Genomic DNA, 15,157 nt, shown 5'->3' on the forward strand with positions numbered 1-15,157 from the left:
TGTAATAAACGCAGAAATCGAACGAAGATGGAAAAATTGTGACTCCCTCAGTTTCACAAAATATTAAATTAAATAGACAAATAAAAGAAAACTTAGACCGTCCACCGTTCGCGACTTTCCTCAAAAAGTGATAAGTGGTTGAATACAACAAATAATCACAATTATTCTCCTATTGGTTGTAATTTTTTTAAAACTTCTCAAAATCTATTTTGTAATCGAGGATCGTAGCACTATTTGGACATTGTGAATAGTCTGTGCTAATGGGTGAAAACTGAGGTTAAGAACTCAGTTTTTCACGTTAATTTGCCAGTTTTCAAGGAAATTTGGAAATTTGTGGTACGTTCCTATGAGACCAAACTGCTGAGGCTCACACACTACTTAATCTAACTTAACCTAACTTACGCTAAGGACAACGCACACAAACACTCATACCTGAGGGAGGACTCGAACCTCCGACGGGGGGAACCGCGCGAACCGTGGCAAGGCGCCCTACACCAAGCGGGAGTTCTCAAGGGCTACAAGCAGATAAAGGCACATTATGCAGACACAGGCAGCAGATCAGCTACTTTCTGTTTTTTCGTAAACTACGAGTGAATTTTTAAGCTTTAAATTTTCTTCTTATATTATCTCACAAGTTTGTTGCGGCTCCTCTCGTTTTTAATCTTTTAAAGCAAATGGAGCATTGTACTTCAATGATACCGCACTTCATAAAATACTTCCAGAGTAGGTATGGTGCCATTCGATAATACAACTGATGTTCGACGAAGATAGTGAGAAATTACCGTATACACCAGATGAGGCAAGTCTTGCACGCTGCAGGTACATGCAGATCGTGTGGCAGCCCACGCCACGTGGTAACAGTTACATTACGCACATAGTTTTAATCTGCCAGGAAGTTTCATATCAGAGCACACTCCGCTGTAGAATGAGAATTTCATTCTAGAAACATCCCCCAGGCTGTGGCTAAGCCATGTCTCCGTAATATCCTTTCTTCTAGGAGTGCTAGTTCTGCTAGGTTCGCAGGAGAGCTTCTGTGAAGTTTGGGAGGTAGGACACGAGGTACTGGCGGAATTAAAGCTGTGAGGACGAGGCGCGAGTCGTGCTTGGGTAGCTCAGTTGGTAGAGCACTTGCCCGCGAAAGGCAAAGGTCCCGAGTTCGAGTCTCGGTCCGGCACATAGTTTTAATCTGCCAGGAAGTTTCAGGTACATTATTGTCTCAGCGACGCTGTACCAATTCTTATGACATGTATTTGTTGCTCGTTCCTGTTGCCATTGTTATTAAAATAGCAGTGATCGCCTTTCCCCATTTTCTATTCCTAGGCAATATTTCAAAGCAATGGAAATTTTACGAAAAAAATTATTCGTTTTTTAAAAAAAGTTTTATTTAAAAACCAAAAATTTTGCACTGCTTCCATGGCTAATAGATATTTCGGTTTTTATACCCGGTTATTGGTGAAAAAACGACCTATTATAACAGAGACCCAATAAATGCCTAAAAATACCGATTATTTAGAACTAAAATACAGGTATCGGTTTTAAAGTCGCTTTTTTCCATCCCTCGTACTCAACCTTCTGCACGTTCTCTGTTACCCTTACCCACCACGTTGCTGTTGTTGCTGCAGTCATCAGTCTGGTTTGACTCAGCTGTCCACGCAGCTCTATCTTGTGCATGTCTTTTCATATCTGCATAAGTACTGTACCTCTTCATCAGTTTAAATGAGCACCCTATCTCTACAACATTTTTTCCCAGCATTTCCTGTGATTACCAAATTAACTCTTCTTCGATGCCTCAGAATGTGTCCTTTCAATCCATCCCTTGTTTTAGGAATAGTGTGCCATAAACCCCTTTTCTCCTCAGTTCGATTCGGTACCTCTTCTTTAGTTACTCGAATCTTCAAAATTCTTCTGTAACGCTACATTTCGAAATCTTCCATTCTTTTCTTGTCTGTATTGTTCATCATCTGCGTTTCACGCCCATACAAGGCGACACAGTAAACATATACCTTCATAACGATTAAATTTACGTTGTAGGTTAACGTATTGTTTATTCGTCCCTAGTAAAGCCCATTTTACCAGATACAATTATGTCATGCAATGATCCAACCAGGACATTTGTCTGAATTCAGTACAAAATACACTGACGAGTCAAAGAAACTGGTACACCTGCCTAATATCGTGTAGGTCCCCCGTGAGCACGCTGAAGTACCGCAACACGACGTGGCATAGACTCGACTAATGTCTGAAGTAGTGCTGGAGAGAACTGACACCATGAATCCTGCAGGGCTGTCCATAAAACCGTAAGAGTGCGAGGGGGGTGGAGATCTCTTCAGAACAGGACGTTGTAAGAAATCCCAGATATGCCCGGTAATGTTCATGTCTGCGGAATTTGGTTGCCAGAGGAAGTGTTAAAACCCAGAAGAGTGCTCCTAGAGACACTCTGTAGCAATTCTGGACGTGTGGGGTGTCGCATTGTCCTGCTGGAATTGTCAGAATGCACAATGGACACGAATGGATGCAGGCGATGAGACAGGATGCTTACGTACCTAACACTTGTCAGAATCGTATCTAAACGTATCAGGGGTCCCATATCACTCCAACTGCACACGCCCCATACTATTACAGAGCCTCCACCAGCTTGAACAGTCCCCTACTGAGATGCAGGGTCCATGGATTCATGAGGTTGTCTCCACACCCGTACACTTCCATCCGCTCGATACAATTTGAAACGAGCCTCGTCCGATCACGCAACATGTTTCAAATCATCAGCAATCGAATGACGGTGTTGACGGGCCCAGGCGAGGCGTAAAGCTTTGTGTCGTGCAGTCATCAAGGGTACAGGAGTGGGCCTTCGGTTCCGAAAGCCCCTATCGATGATGTTACGTTGGTTCACACGCTGACACTTATTGATGGCCCAGCATTGAAATCTGCAGCAATTTGGGGAAGGGTTGCGCTTCTGTCACGCTGAACGATTCTCTTCAGTCGTCGTTGGTCCCATTTTTGCAGGATCTTTTTCCAGCCGCAGCGATGTTGGAGACTTGATGTTTTACCGGATTCCTGATATTCGCAGCACACTCGTGAAATGGTCGTACGGGAAATCCCTACTTCATCGCTACCTCGGAGATGCTGCTGTGTCCCATCGCTTTCAAACTCACTTAAATCTTGGTAACCTGCCATTGTAGCAGCAGTAACCGATCTAACAACTGCGCGAGACACTTGTTGTCTTATATGGTCGTTGCCGACCGCAGCGCAGTATTCTGCGTTTACATATCTCTGTATTTGAATACGCATACCTATACCAGTTTCTTTGGCGCTTATTTGTATAAAACATAATTGAACGAGATAATTAGTCCACAAAGTACGTTAGTCTGACCGCACAATTACGATATAAATCATGAATTATTAACATAAAATTTAATTATATAATTACGTAATGATACATAAGAAATGATTGTCAAATAGTGAAGTTCTGTTTTACGAAGAAGGACGAAATGACAAATACATTTGGCAACCGATATTTCCTTAACTCTAAATCATACTGTAAAAGAAAAATTGTCCTTAATTTTAAAAATGCTGTATAGTGTAATTGTTCTTGATTGACAGTATTTACCACATTCTGTTAGTATATGTCCTATGTTCTCGTCAGTGAGGTGAGGCAGAAATCCCAGCTTTGGAGTTAACATATTTCTCCTTTTGAGAAACGCTTTTCTTCTACTACATTCAGCATCTGATTTCATAAGCTAATTCGCTCAACATCATCTGATTTAATTCGTTTACACTTCAGTGTCCCTATTGAATGTTTTTTGATGTTCATCATACATTGTCTTTTTACTATATTAATCATTCCGTTAAACTGGTCGTCCATGTTCTTTACCATCTCTGACAGAATTACAGTCTGTTGGTAAACCTCAAAATTTTCATTTCTTCTCTCTGAACTTAAATTCTCTTTGCAAGCGTCTCTCTACTTTTCATTACTACTCGTCATACAGCAGGACGAAATAATGGTTATAGCCATACTTCAGTGTTTCCATTACTGTTAAGAATCTGTGTGGTGGTTCAAAATAGTTCAAATGACTCTGAGCACTATGGGACTTAACATCTGTGGTCATCAGTCCCCTAGAAATCAGAACTACTTAAACCTAACTAACCTAAGGACATCACACACATCCATGCCCGAGGCAGGATTCGAACCTGTGACCGTAGCAGTCGCGCGGTTCCGGACTGAGCGCCTAGAACCGCTAGACCACCGCGGTCGGCATCTGTGTGGTCACTTCACTGTTGTCCCTAAGAAGACCTGACGCATTCATCATGGATTACAATATTTTAGGAACATTTAGGTCGTCTAAAGATGAAGAATTGTGTTGCTCTTGTTGTATAAGAAGTGAAGAAGGAAGGGATCGATTGATAGGACACGTTCGGAGGCATCAAGAAATCATCAATTCGTACTGTCGAGGGGGCGGGAGGTTACGAATTGTGCTACGGTCGCAGGTTCGAATCCTGTCTCGGGCATGTATGTGTGTGATGTCCTTAGCTTAGTTAGGTTTAAGTAGTTCTAAGTTTTAGGGGACTGATGACCACAGATGTTAAGTCCCATAGTGCTCATAGCCATTTGAACCATTTGTTACAAATTGTAGAGGTAGACGAAGGGATGAATAGGCTAAGCAGGTTCAAATGGATATAAGTTGCTGTAGTTACTCGGAGATGAAGAAGCTTGCACGGGAGAGAGCAGAGTGGATAGCTGCATCAAATCAGTCTTGGGACTGGAGGCCACACAACGACTTGGAAAAAGCAATGTCGCGTGCAGCCGTAGTGAAACGGTGCAGACAGTTTCGCCAAGGCCTACAGACATAAGCGATGCTGATCGTGAAGGAAGGCCATCGACATCGATCGCTCAGGCAATCCAGGCAGAACAACTGGGGGAGAGGGGGGGGGGGGGGGGATTTTCCGATGATGACGTTCACACAATGGTTCTCCGATGGATCCGTGGCCAGGCAGCGGCTCGGTAGAGCAGTCGATGGACTGAACAATTGCGACCGAGTGCACCAATGTAAAAAAAAATGGTTCAAATGGCTCTGAGCACTATGGGATTTTTAGCTGAGGTCATCAGTCCCCTAGAACTGAGAACTACTTAAACCTAACTAATCTAAGGACATCACACACATCCATGCCCGAGGCAGGATTCGAACCTGCGACCGTAGCGGTCGCGCGGTTCGAGACTGTACCGCCTAGAACCGCTCGGCCACCATGGCCGGCGCCTCGATGTAAAGTTAAGTGAGGTAAAGCCGATGTTTGACACTGTTTAACGCAAATTTCTGGTGCATCGACCTCGATTGAAGTTAACCGAGGGAGCTGACCGTCAATCACGCCCGGTTTTCACAAAATGACCAGAGTGGCGGCGCGTTTCGATGTACCGAGACAGACTCAAGAACCTGCAGTTGCCGTGAACCCAGTAAGTTTATTACTTTACGAATAAAACTTACCAAAAGTAGAATTAAATTGTGCCTCCACATGTGACCACATTGCCTGCTTTTCCCTAACAAGGGGCCCGCATCTCGTGGTCGTGCGGTAGCGTTCTCGCTTCCCACGCACGGGTTCCCGGGTTCGATTCCCGGCGGGGTCAGGGATTTTCTCTGCCTCGTGATGGCTGGGTGTTGTGTGCTGTCCTTAGGTTAGTTAGGTTTAAGTAGTTCTAAGTTCTAGGGGACTTATGACCACAGCAGTTGAGTCCCATAGTGCTCAGAGCCATTTGAACCATTTTGAACCCTAACAAGGGGATCAGACGACAATCGGGATTTTGTAATTTTTTATATTTGTGGTACCTGAAGTTGAAAACTGAGATATACATCTTCCAAAACAGTTCGACGCAGTTTTCAAAAATTCTCAAGAAAATAGACTTCTAAGTTTTCGGACCAAGTTTAATATGCTCAAATAAGGTAGATTATTTTCGATAAGCAGTGTGGCCCTTTGGTACCATGCTTGCTCGCTGTGTGGGGCGTCTAGGTTCGATTCTAGGTGAATTCAAATTCTAAAACAAAAGTGCATGTTCCTAGAATGAAATTTTCCCTCTAGAGCGGAGTGTGCGCTGATATGAAACTGTGTGCCGGACCGAGACTCGAACTCGGGACCTTTGCCTTTCGCAGGAGAGCTTCTGTCAAGTTTGGAAGGTAGGAGACGAGGTACTGGCGGAATTAAAGCTGTGAGGACGGGGCACGAGTCGTGCTTGGGGAGCTCAGTTGGTAGAGCACTTGCCCGCGAAAGGCAAAGGTCCCGAGTTCGAGTCTCGGTCCGACACACAGTTTTAATCTGCCAGGAAGGTTCAAAGGTGTATGTTTTATGAGCATTTACGTAAAGCATAAAATACAAAAAGATATAAAAAATAATTTGTGTTTTTTTTACTTGTACAAACTTGATTGACAATGTTTTATAAAAGATGGGTAGTTAAGAATTTTTTTTGAAATGAAAACTAGATTTCTGTGTGTAGTATACAGTTAGAATTAAAAAGATGTGCGTTTTTCATAAAATGGCTATTAGGTGTGTTACTTAGCGTCTGCCTGATGAATTTTATGTTTAGATGACTTAGATATTCGAGCTGAACGGAAAAAACGATAATTGAAACGAGACACTAGTTTTCTTCTTTTATACTGCAGCCGGCATTTCTTTTATTTTGAAGAATTGATGCATTCACACCGACCAATTCTGGAAGTATATCCATCTCGTACTTCGAAAAATTTGGTTTTCTTCTTTTGTTTTCTGTTTCGCCAAACATAAACTAAAGGACTAGTAGCGATGTAACGGTTATAGCCGTTTGCTATAGCTGTGCTGATTTTAAATTGCCTTGTAAATGTAGATGAGCTGCGGCTGCCACACGCGTGTCAACAGAAGCTACAAGTTGTAGGAACAGGTGTGATAACAGTAGCCCGGCTGCCCGATGCGAGGATAATTAATTCGTGCCCAGTGTCTCAGACCCGGCGCGCCGATGGAGCGGGAAAAGTGAAGAGCGCGGCGCCAGCGGAGAATGTTGTAGTGGCGACGGCGGCGGCGGCGGCACGCGACGGCCGCACGTGACCCTCGCCAGCTGCTGCTGACGGCCCATCAATCGAGCTGCGCATGCGCCAGACTCGGCGCTTTCTCCGTCAGCCACTCCCGTCCGAGGCCTTGGCGTCAGCTGCTGCGCCGCGCCGCGCTCCCGCCCCACATGCTAATCCGTCTGCACCAGCTGTTTCGCCTCACACCTGGGGACGTCCTCTGGGAATGGTCTCATCCTCGGTTCCAAATAATCTTCATCTCTAGCCCGTTGTCGAGGAGAAGCTGCAACGACGGAATGCGACAGCCAGTCGGGTATGCATTGTGGGACGATGTAGAAGTCAGTGGCACGCGCTATCCGAAAAGTGTATACATAAATGCAGTTACGTGAATACAGGGTGTCCGTAAATAATCTCTATAACTTTAAACATTTTATAACTTTGAAACCATACTAAAAGGGGGTTCAGATAATAAAATAACACGTTATTATGTTAGGCCAAATAACTTTTATTGTATGCTGCACCACTGTTCAAAGTGACAGAGGTATATGACACTCATTTTCGTCGTAGTCATCAAGTCTCTGTAAACAAAGGTCGGAATGTTCTACCAACTTGTCATTTCCTTGGCGATAGAAATCCGCTCCTTGGTCACGGAGCCATTCGAGAATCGTTGTGTTAACGTCCTCATCGTTGGATTATCTCTTTCCTTACGATTGTTTAGACTTCTTCCTCGGCGGCCGATGTCAGTCGCCTTCCTTTTCTATCGGCATCGCACAAATCCGTGCGGCCTTGGTCAAATCGTTGACTCAATTTTACTACTGCATGGAGCGATATTGCATTGGGTCCGTATTCCGCCATAATTTCACGGTAAATAGAAATGAGCGTTTCGCCCCTTGCGGGGTAAGTCCGGTCGCCTTGGTGCAGGTCTTATTACATTCGACGCCACATTGGGCGACCTGCTCGCCGGATGGGGATGAAATGATGTCGAAGACAGCACAACACCCAGTCCCTAAGCGGAGAAAATCCCTGACCCAGCCGGGAATCGAACCCGGGCCCGTTGGACGGCAATCTGCCACGCTGTAATTTCACGGTAATCTGTATGTACTTCAGATGTTTTACCCACAATAATCATACTGTCTCGCGTCCTTCGACTTGAGGTACTTTTGCAGTTGCCGTGCCATTTCATCCGCATACTGTGATGCACCTGTTAACCGTACCGCAGCAGCACTACCTTCACGGGACGCCTTACAATGCGTCATTCTTGACGCGCAATAGTCTTAGCGTGGTACGACATGTGTAACTCACTTTTTGAAGCCCTGTCGTAGATAGTAACAACTGATTTTCAACAAGTGACAAGTGAACTCATAAAATACATTTCGTAGTAAAATGACGACACCAAGTTACTATAAGCTGTTGTTTACAACTACAAGGCGTATTTTCAAAGTAAGGTGGCTCAAAATGGAAACCACTGTGAAAATCCTATGGAACTTGCACAAATGTGTTGGATAGTGTCTTTAGTGCGCCTGTCGGTCGCTTCCCGCCTGTCTTTTCAGTTCCGAGCGCAAAGTGATAACGAAGAAATGCCTAAAACAACAGTGTCTCCCGCCAAGTATGTAGATCTGGTAAGAGATCTCATCTGAAGCCATGCAGCCCACATAACATAAATGTCGTGCATTTCTTTCTTCAAGACAATTCTCAGCCGCATTCTGCAGGGGCAATGAAGACGCTGTTGCAGCGTTTTCGATGGGAAGTGTTTGATCATCCACAATACAGCCCATAATAGGCTCCCTCTGATATTCATCTCTGCTCACATGAACCACTGGCTACGAAGACAACATTTTGGCACAAACAACGAATGGCAGACCAGCGTAAAGAATCGGCGGAAAAAAAATGGTTCAAGTCGCTCCGAGCACTATGCGACTTAACTTATGAGGTCATCAATCGCCTAGAACGTAGAACTAATTAAACCTTACTAACCTAAGGACATCACACACATCCATGCCCGAGGCAGGATTCGAACCTGCGACCGTAGCGGTCGCTCGGCTCCAGACTGTAGCGCCTAGAACCGAACGGCCACTCCGGCCGGCAATTGGCGGAAAGCACAGGCGGCTGCTTTCTATGACGAGGATACTGGAAAGTTTTTACAGCGCTACGAAAATGTCTAAGTCGTAGCGGCGACTACTTAGAGAGGTAGCTGGAAGGTGTGGCTAACTGTTGAGAATAATTTTTTTTTGTTTCTTTTCACTGTGATTTCCATTTCACGACCAATCGGACCTTACTTTCCGAGCAGCCCTCATGTATTCGAACTAGCACTCATCATATGGCTGAACTTCTAAAATTTGCCGGCCGATGTGGCCGAGCGGTTCTAGGCGCTTCAGTCTGGAACCGCGCGACCGCTTAGGTCGCAGTTTGGAATCCTGCCTCGGGCATGGATGTGTGTGATGTACTTAGGTTAGTTAGGTTTAAGTAGTTCTAAGTTCTAGGGAGTTGATGGCCTCAGCTGTTAAGTCCCATAGTGCTCAGAGCCATTTGAACCATTTTTTCTAAAATTTTCGCTGTGAATACCACATCTCTATAAAATGCAATCAATGATTATTTATCGCTGTACGATTATGTGTGCAATATCGGCATACCAACGGCTTAAATTAAAGTTAACAAAGCGCATCGAGAGTTTGCAGTTTGAGAAGAAGAGCCTGGTTCAAAAATGGTTCAAATGGCTCTGAGCACTATGGGACTTAACATCTGTGGTCATCAGTCCCCTAGAACTTAGAACTGCTTAAACCTAACTAACCTAAGGACATCACACACTTCCATGCCCGAGGCAGGATTCGAATCTGCGACCGTAGCGGTCACGCAGTTCCAGACTGAAGTGCCTAGAACCGCACGGCCACACCGGCCGGCGAAGAGCCTGGAACATAAAGTTATATCAGCTAAAGGCCATATATCCGCGCAGCAACAACTAATTACACTTTATAGACAGTGAAAAACTTTAAAAGTTTCACAGTGGGGTCGGAATTATTATTTCGGTTTTTGCAATGTTAGTGACAGTTGGTGACCGGATGTTCCTCCCTCCCGAGAGTCCTTCTGTGTAACCCATCTGCATCTAGTTTTGTTTCTTAATTCATACACGCCAATATGCGCATGCGTAGTGACACGGCTAACTTCAAGTCAGTATTCAAATACTCTCCATTTATGGTGCAGGAACACCACAGCGACATGTTCAGACACATTGTGAATGGATGTTGTTAAGTCCTGTAGGTCTGTAACCTTCGTAACTGGTTACAGGCACTTGGTCCGTTACAAAACTCCACAGGAAGGAGTGTAGTTGTGCTTGGTCAGCCGGCCGTTGTGGCACAGCGGTTCTAGGCGCTTCAGTCCGGAACCGCGCTGCTGCTACGTTCGCAGATTCGAATCCTGCCTCGGGCATGGATGTGTGTGATGTCCTTAGGTTTAAGTAGCTCTAAGTCTAGGGGACTGATGACCTCAGATGTTAAGTCCGATATTGCTCAGAGCCATTTGAACCATTTGTGCTTGGTCAGGCGATCGCGGCGGCCACCGAAGGAGACTGTTTGGCCCAGTCCAACTATCCGGAAACTTTTCATCCAGAAACTGGCGGACATTTAGGGACCAGTGAGATGGTGAGATATTACGTCAGGCTGCCGGTTTTACAATTGTTACACTGCAAACGCTTGTAAAATATTCAGGAGGACATCACTGTTGACGATAGTCTCGCAGAATGAGAACGAACCAGTGATGCAATTGTACGTAATTTTGCACCACACATTGACTTTCGGACCATCTCATTCCATTTCACGTGTAATATGAGGATATTCTGTTCTCTATACACGAAAGTTATGACCGTTCAGTTTATGGGTTACAAGAATCGTTGACTCCCCGAAGAAACAAATATTTTCCAAAGAGTCATTGTAGCATCAGTATTGGGCATCATATCAAGTGCAAATTGTACGCACTAAGGTTTGTCCGTCGCCTTTGGTGGCTGAAGGAGCCGCACCTTGCAGGTATAAAAACGTAAACTGTTATGCAGTACTTGGTTCACTGTTGACCGTGGCATTTCCAGCCTCTGGGTGCTGTACGCACTGGCTTTGCTCGACTCCTTGCAAGCACTTGCCGTGACTTGTCTACATTGGCGTCTGAAATAGACGGGCGACCCACCCCCTGTTTCCGTATCTGGTATATGAAAAGCCCGAATAGTTGCTCGGGACGGTGATTCCTTTCCATACTGTGTCCTATTGTTTCGTTGCACTTGGGTATCGGACTTTCTTTCTATGAACAAGGTTGAGCTTCCTCGTGTCAATTTCGTCGCTTCTGCAGCACCTGGAAAGTAAAAATGAAAAAGGTTTAACATGTTTTACGTAGATATTATTATGTAATATATTTTTAAAGTTATGAAAGTCTAAAGTTGTAATGACAATTTATGTACGCCCTGTGCTATTCGCGCACTTCCGGAAGATATCGCGCAGTGTCTGATAGACACAAATCGAAAGTAGTCAAGCGACGCCGGTAGCTTTCCCCCGCTGCCAGCCTGACCTGACTTCTTTGCCAGAACCTATTAAGTGTAGCATGCCGTATGCACTTTGTATACGAAGCTGGGCGTTACGCGCTCAGTTAACGACACCCGAAGCAAAACTCAGCACAGCAAAGAAAAGCAGAATGGTGGCAGTAGTGTTAATGTAAACTGCATCGTATGCTGGGCTGAGGCTGGTAGCGACCCGAAACAAGGGAATATCGGTCCAAAGTCGTATATAATCTCGAGACTTTTGTCGATTCTCCTACTCCCGAACCGAACTGTTAGTTTTTGAATCCGATCAATTCGTTACCTTCAACGGACTCGGAGTGAAGCAAACGTTTTGTTACTCGCGTGTCTTCTTACCCGTACGCAGATCATGCCGACTCGGTAACTTTTGTATTCCTCTGATTTTCTATTCTGTGCAGAGAAAGTCGGTACGGGACGCATAGTACGGAATGCATTTTGCCACTCGCCGTGTCGTTGTGTAGCCGAACAGAAGCATAATTTGCTATGTTTTCAGAGAAGAGCTATGAAGTAATGCAGAGTGTCAGACACAGCAAGGTCCACGACGAATTCCAAAAAGCATTTGTGCAAAGTGGCATTAAGAAACGAGTAAAGAACGCTAAGTGACAGATATTTGTCTCGACAAAACGGAATTCATGCGGTGTAAAATTTAGTGCTTACTTTTACAGCCCTAGAGGGGTAACTCTCAGGCGGCAAGTCAGCCTGTCACACGACACGTAATTGCCGAAGTGTAACCCGCTGTCTCTACACTTCAGCCAACAGCCTTGCCGCAGTGGTAACACCGGTTCCCGTCAAATCACCGAAGTTAAGCGCTGTCGGGCTGGGCTAGCACTTGGATGGGTGACCACCCGGTCTGACGAGCGTTGTTGGCACGCGGGGTGCACTCAGCCCTTCTGAGGAGAAGTAGCGCCCCGGTCTCGTAAACTGACATACGGACGGGAGAGCGGGCTGCTGACCACATGCCCATCCATATCCACATCTGATGACGCCTGTGGGCTGAGGATGCCACGGCGGCCGGTCGGTACCGTTGGGCCGTCATGGCCTGTTCGGGAGGAGTTTAGTTTAGTCTCTACACCTTCAGGCAACGCTCTCTTGTATGATTGGTCGTTGTGAACTGTGGTTTTGCTTGTCTTCGTTTATTTCAGTTATAGGAGTTAAAACTTTATTTGTCGTTACTATCGTTTTTTGTATGTCGCGTATACTGAAAGACTGTACATCCAGACGCAAGTTCGTTGGGTGGAAATGTTTATAAATTCTCGTTCGAGTTCAGTCGAAAGAAATGGTTTGCGCGGTACGTGCTATTTTCTCTCCGTTAACAAGGTGGTCGATAGAACTACTGCAGCCTTGAATGAAAACAGGAAGTCTTTTGTGAAGACAACTATCGTGTAAAACCCAGCTCGCTCCGTCCGTCCACTAGACACAGAAAGCAGTAGATTCACGTGTCAAGGTAGATGCCGTGACCGTGACTTACGGAAGGCGTTCGATACAGTTCCGCACTGCCGCCCGATGAACGAAATACGAGCGTACGGAATATCAGACGAACTGTGTTATTGGATCGATGAATTTCTAGCAAACAGAAGACAGCATTCCATTCTCAACGGAGATAAGTCATCAGACATAAAAGTGTTTATGGGCGTGCCCCAGGGTGTCTTTAGGACCATTACGTTTCGCAGTTATATAAATGACCTAGTAAACAACGTCAAAAGTTCAATGAGGCTTTTCGCGATTGATGCTGTTGTGCACAGGTATGTCGCAACACCAGAAAACTGAAGCGAAATGCAGGAAGATTGAACAATTAATTAAAATAACGTAAACAACTTCCTAAAACAGGAACTGGTTCAAATGGCTCTGACCACTATGGGACTCAACTGCTGTGGTCATAAGTCCCCTAGAACTCAGAACTACTTAAACCTAACTAACCTAAGGACATCACACACATCCATGCCCGAGGCAGGATTCGAACCTGCGACCGTAGCGGTTGTGCGGTTCCAGACTGTAGCGCCTTTAACCGCTCGGTCACTCCGGCCGGCAAACAGGAACTAAATTGGTTTTGTGATACTAACATCTAAGATCTGGCATTTGTATTGATCTGTTGACTGACATCGAAAGTGTGCCTATTTCGTCGAATGCCAGTCCAAGATTTAATACTTCCCATATCTTTAGGGAAATGTGCACGTTTCCGAGGGCAGTCTACGATACAATGAAACTCTCGTGACGTTTCACAAAGTGAATTTTTCCTCTTTCCTTGGACGAAGAAGCCATTGCGTGGCAGGCAGTTCCAGAATGGCGACAGCCAAAATGCAGAATTCTACGACCTAGGTATCCGCCAAGACATGCATCGTGAAAAGCGGATCTGAGACGTAAATCCATACACTAAGTTATTAAAATTTTATTTTTGTGATGGTACACAACCTGAACGTGTTTTGTAAATGAAAACATGGTCCGGATAGGCTGTATTACTTTTTTTTTAATTATTTATACGTTTAGCCAGGTTCGACCTTTAGTCATTTTCAAGCACGTATCTTAAGCTTCCAGCTTCATTTTACATTATAATACACTGAAGATCCAATGAAACTGGTACACCTGCCTAACGTAGGGCTGTCTTTAAACCCGTAAGAGTACGAGGGGATGGAGATCTCTTCTGAACAGCACGTTGCAAGGCATCCCAGATATACTCAATAATGTTCATGTCTGGGGAGTCAGGTGGTCAACGGAAGTGTTTAAACTCAGAAGAGTGTTCCTCGAGCCGCTTTGTAATTCTGGACGTGAGGCGTGTCACATTGCCCTGCTGGAATTGTCCCTTGCACAGTGGACATGAATGGATGCAGATGATCAGACAGGAAGCTTACTTACGTTTCAACTGTCAGTGTCTAGACGTATCAGGGGTCCCATATCACTCCAACTGCACACGCCCCACACCATTACTGAGACTCCACCAGCTTCAATTGTCCCCTGCTGACATGTAGGGTCCATGGATTCATGAGATTGTGTCCTTACCCGTCCGTACACGTACATCCGCCCGATACAATTTAAAACGAGACTCTTCCAACCAGGCAACATGTTTCCAGTCACCAGCAATCGAATGTCGGTGCTGACGGACCCAGGCGTGGCGTAAAGCTTTGTGTCGTGCAGTCATCAAGCGTACAGGAGTGGGCCTTTGGTTCCGAAATCCCCTATCGATGATGTTCCGTTGGTTCGCACGATGACATTTGTTGATGGCCCTGCATTGAAATCTGCAGCAATTTGCGAAAGCGTTGCACTTCTGTCACATTGATCGATTGTCTACAGCCGTCGCTGGTCCCGGTTCTTGCAGGATCTTTCTCTGGCCGCAGCGACGTCGGAGAATTGATGTTTTACCGGATTCCTGATATTCACGGTACACTTGTGAAATGGTCGTACGGGAAAATCCCCACGTCATCGCTACCTCGGAGATGCTGTGTACCTTCGCTTGTTCGCCGACTATAACATCACATTCAAACTCACTTAAATCTTGCCGATCTGCCATTGCAGCAGTAACCGATCTGACAACTGCGCCAGTCACTTATTGTCTTATATAGGCTTTGCCGACCACAGCGCCGTATTCTGC

At 45.3% G+C, this 15,157-nt stretch overlaps 1 pseudogene; it reads left to right on the plus strand.

Annotated features, from left to right (window-relative positions):
• The first annotated feature begins 12,325 nt into the window (after positions 1-12,325).
• LOC124723715 lies at positions 12,326-12,443 on the plus strand (annotated as a pseudogene).
• Positions 12,444-15,157: the final 2,714 nt, after the last annotated feature.

This window comes from Schistocerca piceifrons, chromosome X, assembly GCF_021461385.2.
Source record: "Schistocerca piceifrons isolate TAMUIC-IGC-003096 chromosome X, iqSchPice1.1, whole genome shotgun sequence".
Lineage (NCBI taxonomy): Eukaryota > Metazoa > Arthropoda > Insecta > Orthoptera > Acrididae > Schistocerca > Schistocerca piceifrons.